Source organism: Balaenoptera ricei, chromosome 20, assembly GCF_028023285.1.
Source record: "Balaenoptera ricei isolate mBalRic1 chromosome 20, mBalRic1.hap2, whole genome shotgun sequence".
In the NCBI taxonomy this organism is placed as follows: Eukaryota; Metazoa; Chordata; class Mammalia; order Artiodactyla; family Balaenopteridae; genus Balaenoptera; species Balaenoptera ricei.
In genome coordinates, this window is record NC_082658.1 from 61,075,530 (window position 1) to 61,090,672 (window position 15,143).

The 15,143-nt window shown below is 46.2% G+C and overlaps 1 protein-coding gene across 2 annotated transcripts in view; it reads right to left on the reverse strand.

Annotated features, from left to right (window-relative positions):
- Window positions 1–15,143, reverse strand: part of PMP22 (peripheral myelin protein 22) — a 57,116-nt gene that overhangs the window by 34,011 nt on the left and 7,962 nt on the right. The window contains exon 2 of one of the 2 annotated variants that reach the window (XM_059906753.1): window positions 13,186–13,343. The gene's annotated coding sequence lies outside the window, so the exon portion shown is untranslated. Of the gene's footprint in view, window positions 1–13,185; window positions 13,692–15,143 lie in introns of those variants that run through there. The other variant, XM_059906754.1, reaches the window with a different exon arrangement.

Consider the following 15,143-nt stretch of genomic DNA (forward strand, 5'->3'; position numbering starts at 1 on the left):
AATCTGAGAATCCCTACAACCCTCAGCAAAAGGAAGGTCAGACATGGTTCAGATGAAAACTGTGGTTCATTCAACCAAGGGGATTAAACTGACCCCCTTGTCTTATTATCTTATTTCTCAGAATCTCTCTCTCTCCCTCCCTCTCTTTTCCCCTCTCTCTCGCCTCATCTGTCCTTTATGCCGTGCAACCATAATGAAATCAAAATACCCTTAATATCTGAATTTCACTACCTTGTGAGTTCCTAAATCCTTGGAAGACCTCAGGACCCTTTTGAATTTTCCTCCCAAGTGATATATCTTCACGAGTCTCCCCAAAGGATGCTCTACATGACATACTCACTCCTCTATAGTCTTGGGTCCCTGAACTTATAACCGTGTCTTGGGAATCCCTAGGAGGGCACTAGGTGATGAAGCATGTTCTAAATGTATGGTACCATGGAACGTTTGTTCCCAGATTTTGTCCCGAGACTTAGATTCCCTGGAGCTCACTACTGGAAACTCTGGGCTACGTGACCCTCCCCGGCCCTGACATTCTAGCCTCAATCAGTGGAGACAAATGGCAGAGATGGCATTTCCTCAAACTGGCTCCAGGCATTTCAGGAAATGAAGAGGCAATGTGAAGGTAGCAGGCATCGGCTAAGGCCTGCAGGCCAGCTAACTTCCCCCCAGCAGGGAAGAGACAGCTTCCACAGAGGCTGTGATCCTGAGTAAAGAATCGGCTGGATGTGGTCTGAGGTCATCGGAGCGACGTGGTTCCCAATCGCCACTCAGGCTCTCCCCTGTCATATGTTTACATAACATATGTCATATGTTTATTCTCCTTTTAGGGGGACCACAGCATCTTAACTCGGGGTGGCCTCATCATGGTCTTCAGAAGAACACCCCAGACCCCAGTTACGGGGTTATAGGAGTGATCCGAAGGTGGCCTCTGGGTATTGGCCCCTCAGTGGTTTATATCTTGAGCATAGGCTGAGACCCATTACCTGAAAGCTTGCTGGCATCTAACGCCAATTTTTACACAGCCAATCAGTTTAAAAATAGCCAGAATGAGTAAAATTTTAGTTATTTAGAACCTGCCTGCTTTGCATACCCCATGAAACCTCACCTCACATCTGCAGGCTATTGATGAGAGCCTTGTGGTTGGTTGTAAGACCCCCAAACCGCTTCGGTCCTTCAGTCCTCTGACCCAGAGACACCCCACCGGGCAGCTGGGCGGCCTCAACGGGACCCCCCCTCCTGAGGAGTTCCTTTCCCTCTTCCCTTTCTGGATCGTGGTCCCTATGCAGTCTCATGCTGTGACGGACCTTGTCTCTCACGCGACCCTGTCCAAGAGCCACTAATGAAGCTTGCTGTGCGTTACAGCTTCTTGTGGTCATATCCTTTTTCCTAGATCAGCCCCAGGCCCCTCTGACGCACCCCAACATATAGAGAGAGGTGACGCACGGAGGAATATTGGAGCTGGTACACGGAAGCCCAGCGATGACCGTAGGATGCAGGCTGCAGGGGAGGGCGGGAAATCCTCCAGAGAGACAGAAACATCCTGGTCGTATCATCACGCAGACCATCCCAGCTTCGTCAAATGACCCAGCTGAAGAGCTTCTTCCAGAGAATCCAGGGTGAGAGTGGTTGGCATGGGTTGCCAGTGATGGGCCCCCAGCTGGAAGACCTTCTGACAAAGAAGCTTCACTCGATCCAGCTGAGGGAAAAGACCTGTTGTGGGGCTGGATGTCTGGACCACTGAGCTCTGGAAAACCTGGTCCATGAGCCTGTCCGTAAGCCTGGTGGCACCAGAGCCCCACTCTCAGCGCACCAGTGGGTGTGCGTCCACTCACGTGACTGCTGGGGCCATTTTTCTTATTTCTTTTTTTCTGGAAACGTGAGGTTTATTAGAAAAGGCAAGGAAACTTTTTCTGCAAGCTCAAGTTTCTCTATTCTTTTTTTTTCTGTTTTTTTAAATTGAGGTATAGTTGATTTACAATGCTGTGTTAGTTTGAGGTGTGCAGCACAGTGATTCTGTAAAATCTTTTTCAGATTTCTTTTCCTTTCTAGGTTATTAAAAAATATTGAGTATAGTTCCGTGTGCTATACAGTAGGTCCTTGTTGTTTATCTATTTTATATACAGCAGTCCGTACCTGTTAATCCCAAATTCCCAATTTATCCTCCCCCCCACCACTTTCCCCTTTGGGAACTATAAGTTTGTTTTCTATGTCTGTGGATCTATTTCTGTTTTGTAAATAAGTTCATTTGTATCATTTTTTAGATTCCACATATAAGCGATATCCTATGATATTTGTCTTTCTCTGTCTGACTTACTTCACTTAGTATGATCATCTCGAGGTCCATCCATGTTGCTGCAAATGGCATTTTATTTCATTCCTTTTTATGGCTGAGTAGTATGCCATTGTATATATGCACCACATCTTCTTTATCCATTCATCTGTTGATGGACACTTAGGTTGCTTCCATTTCTCGTCTACTGTGAATAGTGCTGCAATGAACATTGGGGTGCATGTATCTTTTCGAATTAGAGTTTTCTGCAGATATATGCCTGATGGAGCCATTTTTCGCCCAACAATTTCACCGGCTGATCCCTACTCCCTATTCTTCATGCACAATGTTATGTGTGAATACCTGTGTGAATAGCTGAAACCAGCTGGTGTTGTCTTAACAACCACACAATGAATGAAGATCGATTTCCCAGTCTACACCAGTGGTTGCTTCTATATAGGAAACAAAAGTCATACAGTTCCTCTTACTAAGGTCACCGGACTTTACTGGCTTCTTCCATGATGACAGAGTAAACAGATGACTAAGCGTTTTTGGCAAACAAGGCCATCGACAGTCAGAACCAGACTCTGGGAGCAGTGTATTTTGAACATCTTAACCTCAAATATGTGAAGAGAAGGAAAACTGAAGGCCTCTTAAAAACATATTCATTCAATAACTCTTTAGTGAGCAGTTACTATGGGCCAGGAGCAAACAATGTCATTTGGTCTCTTCAATCTTGATTAGATGCAAAAATAGCCAGGAAATCTTCCCGTCCCTGTATGCCCGCCTCTTTGCAATGAAGCTTTGCTGTTCCCTCCATGAATAGGTACAGTCTGTTTCTCCACTGTTTGAATCCGGAGCTGACCATGTGACCTGCTTTGGCCAATGGGACGTTAGCAGGATGACATCAGCAGAGGCTTAACCCCCATTGTCCATTGGGGGTTACTCTCCTGCTGCTGGGCACTGTTCCCCATCATCCCAATAAGCCCAGGGAGGCCTGCTGGGTATCGAGAGACCATACGGAGCATGATCTCAACCATCCCAGCCAACACAGCGAAGGCCCCAGACATGTGAGCCACCCCAGGAAAGAACAGCTGATTCTGGCCCAGACCAGAAGGGATGCCACACAAAGCCCAGCCCTCAGCATCGTGAAAACCAATAATGTGTCATTTTAAGCCACTGAGTTTGGGGATGATTTCTTCCACAGCAGAAGCTAACTGATACATGAAGAATCACAGGGATGGCGTTTGGTACCAAACAGGTTGCATTCAGAAGCAGGACTCTCTGCCAGCAGAGCAGAGGCAACGTCCTCGCGGTAGTGGATAGACTTCGTGGCGCTCCTGGTGCTCTGGGGCCTGGAAAACGGGCTTTCATTGCTGGCTCAGCTGCGTCTCTGAAGAAGGAGAGTGGTAAGGTCAGAGAGACTGAGAAGACTCCTGAGCCTCTGTGGGATCCTACAGACACGTCAGATGGACGTGTCCCCTGGTCACGCACTGGATGTCATGCCACGTAAAATTGCTCTGAAACCTTCTAAATTCTCACTCTCGATTTCTACTTACTCACAGCAGCCCTGTACTAGTCTGTGAGCCGGCACCGGTCCCATGTGTGCACAATACTTCCAGCAGCATTGCTGTGGAGGAGGCTGAGCCCGGCCCTGCAGCTGGTACAATCCCTGGCCTGGAACCATGAACTCTCATCTGTGGCATAAGCTTGACAATTAAAGTGTTTTCTTTGAACACCGAAACAAATGGCACTTTTTCAATCCCCAACGCAAAGCCTATGGAAAATCAAAAAACAGGAAAGCTTTTATGAAGAACAGAACCCTTACTTGGGAGGAGCGCTGAATAATGAAAATAATAACGCTCAACGTTCAGCACTTCCTTGGCTAGAAAAAGTAGTTGTACTGGGAAGCATTGTTCTACCACCCGTGAGCCACAGTTTTGATGGCAGCGCTGATCTGAGTGCCGGCCCTGCCCCGAGCGCTGGTACAAGCACTGCCCAGCGAGGGGCAGCTCTCAGGGCTGTAGGAACTGCACGCCAACCTGCGGAAGCCTGCAGCCTGCTTTCTGAGCGGCCACTCCCCTCCACAGAGTCACCACTTTCTTAACAACCTGCAGACACCAGGACCATGAAGGGTGTCATTTCCAGAGAAATCTGCAAAGTACTTTAAAGAGCGTCCCTTGAAGCATCTTCCTGAGGGAGGGTCTCGCAGCCTTAAGATTTTCCCTTCATGGGTGGAAACAAAGTTTGACATATGTTGAACTGTTCTTTGGAAGGGGGGAAGATAAGACTTGTCAAAGAGTCAGGGCTGCTGCGGCTCCTTGGCAATGAAACTGCATGGAGCCCCAGGACATTCTAGAGCCAGCTTTCCTTCATCTGGAGAGGATGGTTATCTCTGAACGGTACCAGCATCCATCCATTGCCAAGGCCAGAAGCTGCAGCATCCCAGACTCTTCCCCTTCTCTCAACACCAGTTACCCACTGGCCGCCAAGCGTTAGCAGCTGCACCTTGGAAATGTTTCCACCACCTTCATTCTCACGGCAACTACTCTATTTTAGGCCCTGGTTTAATTTCTCTGAATTACTGCCAAAGCCAAATGCTCTCTCCACCTCCATTTTGTCACTATCTAATTACCATGAATAATAACAATCATCACCAACTTATTATGTTCTGGACATTGTGCTAAGTACTGAAATTTTGACCTGAGATATAGTTACTATTACTTTTCACTAACATTTTATTATGAAAAAAATTACCAAAAAATTTGAAAGAGTGGCCTAGTGTACACCCAAATTCCTACCACTTAGAGTCTCTATTTGCTACCTTTTAGCAGCATTTGCTTTATCACAGAACTATCCATCTACCAACCCATTTAACTTTTATTCATTTAAAAGTAAGTTGCAGATGTCAGGGTATTTCACTCTTAGATAACATGGCATGAAAATCATTAAAGTGCAATACATGTTTAACTTTTTTGAGGTAAGATTTACATACAATACAATGTGCACATCTCAAGGGCACCATGGATGGAATTTGATGATTGAATCCACCTGAGTAATACAGAACGTTATTGTCAACCCAGAAAATTCCATCAAGCCCCTTGCTAGTCAATCCCCAGCCCCCAGGGGCAACCACTGTTGACAAATATTATTTTTGGAACTATTATTTGTATTTTTTTTTTTAACCAATGAGGGAAACAAAGCTAGAAAAAGTGAACAATTTGTTCATAGAATCAGTCAAAAAACCTGGGTGTTTCTATCTGCAGAGACCACTTTCTCAGCCCCGTTTTGTCCACGGAGCTTCAGCCAGGTGCCTCTACCGAGGTAGCACTGCTCACTGAGGGCTCCATGGAACATGCCAAATATTTATTGGGAAAAAAGTCCATTGGAGGATTTCCTGATGGACATGAGCATCTAGAAGAATTCTAAAGGTTCTGAGAAGTCCTGCAATTAAAAAAAATCAAAACAGAGCAAAACGAAAACCTGGTTATAGCCTATTTATTAGCTGACTTACATCCTTTCCTCCTGTAACAAAACGTGCTGTGATGGTGCTTTGAAATATCCTCGACATATTCTGTCCCAGGTGACAGGTGGGCTGCACTTTGCAGTGCCTCTAACGAACATTGTGTGTTCTGTCCTGGCTTCCAAGCCCTGGCCTACCCCTTCTCACTGCCTGGAATTCTCTCGGCCTCCTTCTCCTCTCTGACTTGTGCTCTCCTCCAGCTCTCAGCTTATTATTTCTTGGAAAGTTCCCAAACGCCCTGAAAGGACCGGTTAGGAATCCATCCCCTGTGTTGCTACGGTCCCCCTCACCACCCCCGCATCCCGCCCAAATAGCAGTCCTCTCCGTTGCCTTGGAGATCTCTTTTTATTTGTCCGTCTTCTGCACTGTCTCCGAGTTGGGCCAAAGCACCATATCTGACTCACAGCAGGTGCTCCGTGGATGGCTGTAAATTTTAACCTTGCGGCTCGGAGCAGGGCTGACCTTGTTGGTGCGTCCCTAGTACATCACAGAAATGAATCTGTGACAAAGAGCTGTTGCTCGGGCTCCTGTCCCGCAAAACCACAAAAGTCACAATCCTGCCACCAGCACACCGGGGACCGTGCACAGAGCTAGTCGCGGACAGTAATGGGGGCACCCAGGCTGGCTGCCGACCTCTGTCACGTCTGGTCCTGGAGGATGGAAACTGAGTGAGATGGAGGGGCCATCGAGTCACTAAGGCTGCCCGGGACCCTGGTCAGCTTTGATTTCAGCTCAAGTTCTCATATGTTCGTACAAGCAGCTCCTTTTGCTTCCTCTGTCTCTATTTCTGACAACCAAAATAACTACCTGCACATCGAGATTTTTAACACTTCTTGATTTCATTGCTGGAGAGTCCTTCTTTTAGGTTAGGAATGTTGAAACATGCATCAGTTTTATCAGATGCTTCCAAGGGTGGAATCTACTCCCTGGAGAGGACCCCGTGGACAGAGAAGGAGCAGTGCTGGGAGGAGGCGTGGCCCGGGAAGGGGGGAGGGGCAGGCTACTGAAGGGCGTCCAGACAGAGTAGAGCATCGGGCAGCATGTGCTTGGACCCGGGGTCCCAGGAGCGTGTGGACGGAAGGTGCTAAGGACTTTTGGTGAGCACCAAAATGCACCAGGCTTAAGTGCCTAACACACTACTTCTGTGCTCTTCACAGCAACCCCATCATCCCAAGCCAACCGAGGCTGAGAGAAATTAAACGAGGTCCCCAAAGTCACACAGTTGCCACGTGCTTACAAAGAACTACAATCACTACTACATGAGCCCCCAACAAAATCACTATTTTCCATTCACTAATGATGCAACTTTAGAGAATTCTTTTCCTTAAATCTTTTTTACGCCTAAAGTGGGCCATGTCGATGCTCCGCCCAAATACCCTCACATCCCATTTTATCATTTCTCTGCACCTGCGCCCCCAGCTGCCCCCATCACTGTGTTTCCGATGGCCAGTACCTGCAGCTCTTCTTCGAAGGGCTGCCCTTGGGCTCCTGGACCACTGTACCTGCAGGCTCGGAGAGCCGGGGGGCCTGGCGCTCACATACCTGCCCTGCGTCCCCACCTTGGTCATTGGCCAGACTGTCCGGCTGAGGAGAATGAAAGCACAGACCCCTTGCTTTGGGTCGGGGCAACTCGGAGGTGTAACTAGCCCTCCAAGCTTCCCCACAGGGTCAGGACAAGTTACCTTCTGCTGGATTTTGCCTGAGATGGTGGCACCTTTGCTTGGCTCCTCCCCTTTCGCTCCCTGCTTTCTCCGTCCCTAACCAACCTGCCCTGGGAGCATCTGCTTAGTAAATCACTTGCTCTTGAAGCCGCATCTCAGGGTCTGCTTCTGGAGAACCTGACCTAAGGCATGCCTCACATCCTTTCTGGAAGGTGGTGGGAAGGGCAGGGAAGAAGAGGAGGGGAGAGAGAAGAAGGAGAAGAACTTTCGCTTTGGGTTACCTTCCTTGGCTATGACCTCGTACGTTTTAGCTTGAAGTTTCTGAGACATTTATTTCCCCACCACTGATCCCCATAATTGTTGCCTTTTAAGTCTGAAATTAGAATGGTAACAGGACATTAAGTTTGTAAAATACTTAAATAGGCTGGGGGGACCTCAGAGATTGGAAAGTGGCCCCTGATAGGCTGAACTCAGCCGACCGACATGTTTGGTCTACACAGCGTAGAACCATGGTGTTTTCAAGTTGAATACGTCGCCAGCATTTCAAACCTGGAGTCATATGAAAATGTCCATTTCTGGCTTGTTTTGAAAAACTGGGATATTAGGCAACACCAATCCTGCATTATGGCAGCAACCATTTGGCTCCGACTTAAATAGTATATTAGTCAAGGCAGAATGGGCTCTGATGACCTAACATATAAAACCCCAAATCTTAGCAGCTCAACCCAACGAAAGATTAGTGTCCATTCACTCAAAGTCCAGTGAGGGTTGGTGAGGGCTCTGCTCCAGGCAGCAACTCAGGGATCCAGGCTTCTTCCTTCCTGTGACCCATCATATAAATCAGTAGCATCCAAGATCACTGGGGGGAGGAAGGAGAGGTGTAGGAAGCACCTTGGCTGTTGACCACCCAGCTTGACATTTCACTTCAGAATCCATTGACCAAAACTTATCAGGTGGACCCAACTCAGCTACAAGGGAGACAGGGCAATGTAAGAGCCGACAGAATACCTGGTGAGTATTTTCTCTGCCACACAGGAATATGTGTTCTCTGTTTTGCTGAATATCCACAGACCCTATTACCTGCTGAACATTGACATTTATTTGCCATTTATCATCTCACACCACTCCCTTCACTCATTACATTACCTGGGTTAAAAGGAACTGTATCAAGCTGGAGAGCCTCTGGGTCCATAAGAATTCCCCAGTTACCCTTTCAGGGTAGCCCAGAGCCTCGGACAGCCCTCCCCACGGAGAAGCGGGCCCTCAAGTGCTTAGACAAGACCTTCCTCCACTGACCAAAAGATGCCTAACTGTTCCCAGAGGCCAGACCTGTCACCCACACCTCTCCATTTCCATTTCAGCAGGCACCTGGCAGCAGGTAAAAGGGCTTTTTGAATAAACATGGTTTCCTTGCTCTTGTCTCCCAAAATTTCCTCCAGGAAAACAATGTATAAAGTGGGGACTGTGTCTTCAAACCAGGCCACAAAACCTACTTAACAGAGAACGTAGTTGAAATTCCCTCATGTGGAGGAAACAAGCTTTTGTGGGTTAGCCAGGAATGAAACTACCACTTAAAACTGATGCTATTGGAAACGATATTTCAAGGGCAAAAACAACCAGCTTATGAACTTTTCTTGCCATGATCACTTTTGTTTGTTTCTGGTCAGCGGTTAAATTCCTATCACCCTCCTTGGCCAGCAACAGAAGTCCCTTTGTTTGGTTTTTGACCAGTATTTTCCAAACAGGCGAGGGTCTTTCTCATCTTTTGATCTTAGTCACATGGTCAGTACATGACTTATCTTCCAAGAATCTGCCCCAAGATCACTCCCTTCGTGAAGCTTAACCTGACACTTTCCCACTACCACTACACACTTTGTATAGAATAGAGCCTTTCTATTCGTGAGGAATACATTCTGAGCACTTCATGAGTTCCTGCATCGGGGCCCACCAGTAAAGCATCCTTATTCTCTCTAAATGCTCTGTTTTCTGGACAAGAACAGTCGTGTCCTTGGAGGTCTTTCATTTCTCCTCTTTTCCATCATTGTCACTAGCAACTGGATTTTTCTCAAGGTTGTTTCTCACTATACTGAGATAGTTTTTTATGACACTGTGAAGGTCACTGTGCCAGTCCCCCCATCACCCCCCCAGAAGCCAGCATCCGTTGGTGGGAAGTCAGCTGGTGTCCTCATTAATTTGGCGACTTGTTCTTGCCCGTACACTTCACACTGTGCCCTCAGCCAACCAGGTCATACTGCACCCAGCAAAATTAAAATCACTGCATGTGTGAATAAACTATGGTACATCCCAACAATGGAATATTATTGAATACACACAATGAGCTATCCAGCCATGAAATGATGTGGAGGAAATTTAAATGCATATGACTTAGTGAAAGAAGCCAATCTGAAAAGTCTACATACTGTTTGACTTCAACGCTATGACATTCTGGAAAATGCAAAACTATGGAGTCAGTAAAAAGATCAGTGGTTGCCAGGAATTTGGGGAGCAGTTAGGAATGAATAAGCAAAGCACAGAAGGTTTTTAGGGCAGTGAAAATACTCTGTATAATATAATGATGGGTAGATGTCATTATACATTTGTCCAAACCCATAGCATGTACAACACCAAGTGAACCCTAAGGTAAACCATGGGCTTTGGATGGTGATACTGTGTCAGTGTAGATTCATCAGTTGTAAAAACTGTACCACTCTGGTGAGGCACGTTGATAATGGGGGAGGCTGTGTAAGTGTGGGGCAGAGGCTATATGGGAAATCCCTGTACCTTTCTCTCAATTTTTGCTATAAACCTAAAACTTCTCTTTAAAAATAGTCTTTAAAAAAAAATCAATGTATGGCAGAGACCTATGTAAGTACTCAGAGACTGCTGACACCATGAATACCAAGTCCATTGGTTGAGAATCTAATTATACTTTATTGCATTTATTTATTTATTTCCTTAGTGGCGTCTTCCTTCTAGGCTATAAGGCTTGGAAGGCTGGGACTTGTCTTATCATTTTCTGATTCCTATGGCTAACTATAGTCCCTGGCATAACATAGGCACTTTATTACTATTTGTTGAATGCATGCATGAAAGGGTTGTTGGAGAAACATACAAATCTCCAAGCTTCCATGTATTACTAGAAAGCCTGCACATGAACATGGGGACCCCATGTTTATATATGCACCACACTTTGTTAAATATTGCTTTGAGTTGTTTTACAGCTCATTTATTTATGTTACTTCAAGCATTTTAAATTTCCAACCTAATGATTCATCAACTAACCACTCTGTCACTTGGACTTCCAAGACAGGTTTAAGGAAAATAGAATCTGGTACAGTAGAATCATAGGATGTCACAAGAATGCATAGGGCAGTGATAAACGCTTCTTTGAATGTCTTTATCATCTCACCATCATTCTCTGTGACGCTTCCTGAATGCTAATGTGTATAGAAACTTTGAGAGCTTTCCTACAATAAAGTAGGAACCCTCTTTGCTTTTTAATCTGATTAAAAACTTAGAGCATGTGGGCTTCCCTGGTGGCGCAGTGGTTAAGAATCCGCCTGCCAATGCAGGGGACACGGGTTCAAGCCCTGGTCTGGGAAGATCCCACATGCCGCGGAGCAGCTAAGCCCGTGCGCCACAACTACTGAGCCCGCACACCCTAGAGCCCGTGCTCCTCAATAAGAGAAGCCACCACAATGAGACGCCTGCACACCACAGCCAAGAGTAGCCCCCGCTCGCCACAACTAGAGGAAGCCCTTGCACAGCAACGAAGACCCAATGCAGCCAAAACTAAATAAATAAAATAAATAAATCTTTTTAAAAACACGTTATAAAAAACAAGCTTAGAGCATATATGTGAAGACACACTATTATTATTATTCCCATTTTAAACATGAGGAAAATGGGGTTCCAAGTATAAAGAAACTTCTAAGTCCATTGGAGTTGGACTCTTCTGCCACCAGCAGAAGATCTCAAACTTCAGCTTTCTCCGGGTTCACATTATCTCCGAGGATAAATACTTCAAGGCGTTGAGTGGCTCTAACAGTGGATCTGATAACTCTTGACGAGCCGCTGCCTGGAACAGGCTCAGGATTTTATGTGAACTATTTGGAGGCCTCTGATGAAAGGCCGTGCGGTATGAACATTCAGTCATGGTCAAAACATCTGAGGGACTGAGCTATGTTTATCCAGACCTGGCAGATCTTATGTTCAGAACTGTTTTCCTGGAGCACGCTGGAGGGGTTTGTCTTTGCCAGAGAATGTTCCTATATCGTTTCTCTGGAGTGAGAGGAGAGCATCGCCCCTGCTGTGCACGGCAGGGATGCAGCTGCCTGCTCTGCGGCCCTCCCAGGGGTGTGGGAACACAGTTTTCAGCAGATGCTTATAAACACTTTGTTCACTACACAGCCCTCCCAGCGCATGCGTGCGGACACCACGGCCAGACAGATATGCGGGACGTCCACGCCAGCTTGTAGACAAGCCCGGGGGTTGTGACGCCAGGTTCAATTGCTCTTTTCTTGGCCACGAACTCCAGCCTCAGGCCACTTGTGGTCTGAGTCCTAACCCTGCTCTCAGCACGTGTGACCACATGGCTCCAGGACAAAATGACAGAGCTGTGTTGTTGGGGATCCCCCTCTGGAGGCAGGAGATGGCAGTAGGACCCAAAGGCATCATCAATCCCTGGACAGATCCTTTTGTGAACGGGATGACTCGTTAGCAGCTTTAAAAGCAAGCCATTTCTTACAAGCTTGATGACCTAGTTTTACCTTAGTTTGGGAGTTTGGTTCCTTTTTGCTGTCTCCCAGACTTTACAGAAGCCTGCCTTAAATGCCTCCTCTCAGCGGGGCTCTAAGACATCAAAGGAAGTCACTTTCCACTCCCACTGTATTAGTTAGCCAGGGTGGCCCCAACAAATTGCCCAGAGAAGACGGCCAACTTCTCCCTGTGCCTTCACCTGGCTTTCCCTCTGTGTGGGTCGGCATCTAAGTACCCTCCTCTTGTAAGGACCCCAGTCCTATTGGATTAAGGCCCATCCACACGACCTCATTTTAACTTACCTCTTTAAGGATACTTTCTCTAAATACATCACATTCTGAGGTACTGAGGTTTAGAACTTGAACATAGGAATTTTAGGGGGACACACATAACACATCCCTACAGAGAACAGTGTGGTGGAGCCTTGGCGATTAATGAGGGATTCTTCAAAGGGAAGACAAATTTGAGAGGAGAGAATTGCAGCATCACATCTGAACTCCCTTCCCCCCCAGAAAAGAGCAGACTTGGAGTTTCTGGGTTTCTTCCTTTCTTCCTTCCTTTCTTTCTTTCCTTTCCTTTCTTTTTTTCTTTCTTTTTAAATTTTATTGGATTAGAGCTGATTTACAATGTTGGGTTAGTTTCAGGTGTACAGCAAAGTGATTCAGTTACACATATACATATATCCATTCTTTTTTAGATTCTTTTCCCATATAGGTTATTACAGAGTATTGAGCAGAGTTCTCTGTGCTAAGTAGGTCCTTATTAGTTATTTATTTCATATATAGTAGTGTGTATATGTCAATCCCAATCTTCCAATTTATCCCACTCCCCCTTGCCCCCTTGGTAACCATAAGTTTGTCCTCTACATCTGTGACTCTATTTCTGCTTTGCAAATAAGTTTCATCTGTACCATTTTTCTAGATTCCACATATAAGCGATATTATACAATATTTGTTTTTCTCTTTCTGACTTACCTCACTCTGTATGACTATCTCTAGGTCCATCCACGTCTCTGCAAATGGCACTATTTCATTCCTTTTTATGTCTGAGTAATATTCCATTGTGTACATGTACCACATCTTCTTTATCCATTCCTCCGTCAGTGGACAGTTAGGTTGCTTCCATGACCTGGCTGTTGGAAATAGTGTTGCAATGAACATCAGGGTGCATGCATCCTTTCGAATTCTGTTTTTTTCTGGTTACATGCCCAGGAGTGGGATTGCTGGATCATAGGTAGCTCTATTTTTAGTTTTTTAAGGAACCTCCATACTGTTCTCCATAGTGGCTGCACCAATTTACATTCCCACCAACAGTGTAGGAGGGTTCCCTTTTCTCCACACCCTCTCCAGCATTTATTGTTTGCAGATTTTTTGATGATGGCCATTCTGACCGGTGTGAGGTGATACCTCATTGTAGTTTGGATTTGCATTTCTCTAATGATTAGTGATGTTGAGCATCTTTTCATCTGTCTCCCACTTTAAATCTCACCCCCTGTATTAAGCTTTCCCAGATCCTAAAAAGAGCCCCCACCTCCATCCTTACCTCCTTACACCACTTCCTTCATGTTTCTTCAATGGCGCTTATCCTACCTTGTCTTCCAAGAACTGCCCCCCATGACCCTGCAAGCACGAGGGCAGCCCTGTCTCCTCTTCACTTCACTGTGAAGTGCCCCCTGCATCACCTGACCTTTGAGGATCCCACACAAGATTAACTGGATAGAGTTACCACCCCTTCTATGTGTGCCTTGACACCACGTTCAAGTTCTTTATTGCTACCATCATCTTCTGAGTCAATGTCTTAGTTCGTTCAGGCTGGTATAACAAAATACTGCAGACTGGGGAGCTTATGTACAACAGAAATTTATTTCTCACAGTTTTGGAGGCTGGAAGTCCAAGATCAAGGTGCCAGCAGATTTGGTGTCTGGTGAGAGCCCGCTTCCTGGTTCACACACGGCCATCTTTTTGCTGTGTCCTCATGTGGCAGAAGGGCAGGGGAGCCCTCTACGGCCACATTCATAAAGACAAGAATCCCATTCATGAGGGCTCTGCCTCCCAAAGGCCCCGCCTCCTAATACCATCACCTGGTTGGGGGGGTAGGTTTCAACCCGTGAATTTTAGGGGGACACACAGTCAAACCATCACAGCCAATGAACACTAGTGCCTGAGAGAAGGAACATCTTCCTCTACCTTTTCATATTTTGGTTCACAGAAGAATGGACTTTCTCTCCCCTCCTTATGGAACACTTTTGAAGGGAGCATGGCTGGCCTTTCTCTACCCCCTTCCAGGGCCCTTTCCCAGGAAAGACGGGGATCACTGACTCACTGCACCGTGAAAATCATCACAGCACTGGGGCCGTTAGGTTCAAGCCCCTGCTCAAGGGCCCGACACTCTTTTTGGTATTACTAGCGACGTAAAGCCAGCTAGCTATCCTTACTCTTGTGCGACTGTCAGTAGCTGAGTCAGGAATTCTCTTGGGGCACGATCTCTCTCCATTGCCATCTGAGAATGTGGTCCCCAGATTTCAATTCTGGGGTAAGAGCCAGGAAATAAGAGACCCCCATCTTGTCCCAAACTTGAAAACCCTCTTCTAATTTCCCACACTTTGCACTGGGATATTGGGCTCTGAATTGGTAGACCCAATATCCCATTAAAAAGGAAGCATGCAAATGAAAATGCCTCTCTGTTGCTTAGTGAGACCTGTGTTTATAATCAAACAGCAGGAGGAGAGAATGTCCTTCTAAACCTCTATTCACACAGTGGCAATTAGTCAGAAGGTTAAAGGGGGATCAATTAAATAATTGGGGCATCTCTTGCAGTAAAGGGAAAAAAATAAACCCCATAATTGGTTGAGGGTATTTAGAGGGACATTGTCTGATAGAATGGGGGGATCACATTCTCTGGGGAATCACACACTTTGAACTTTTCAGATTAT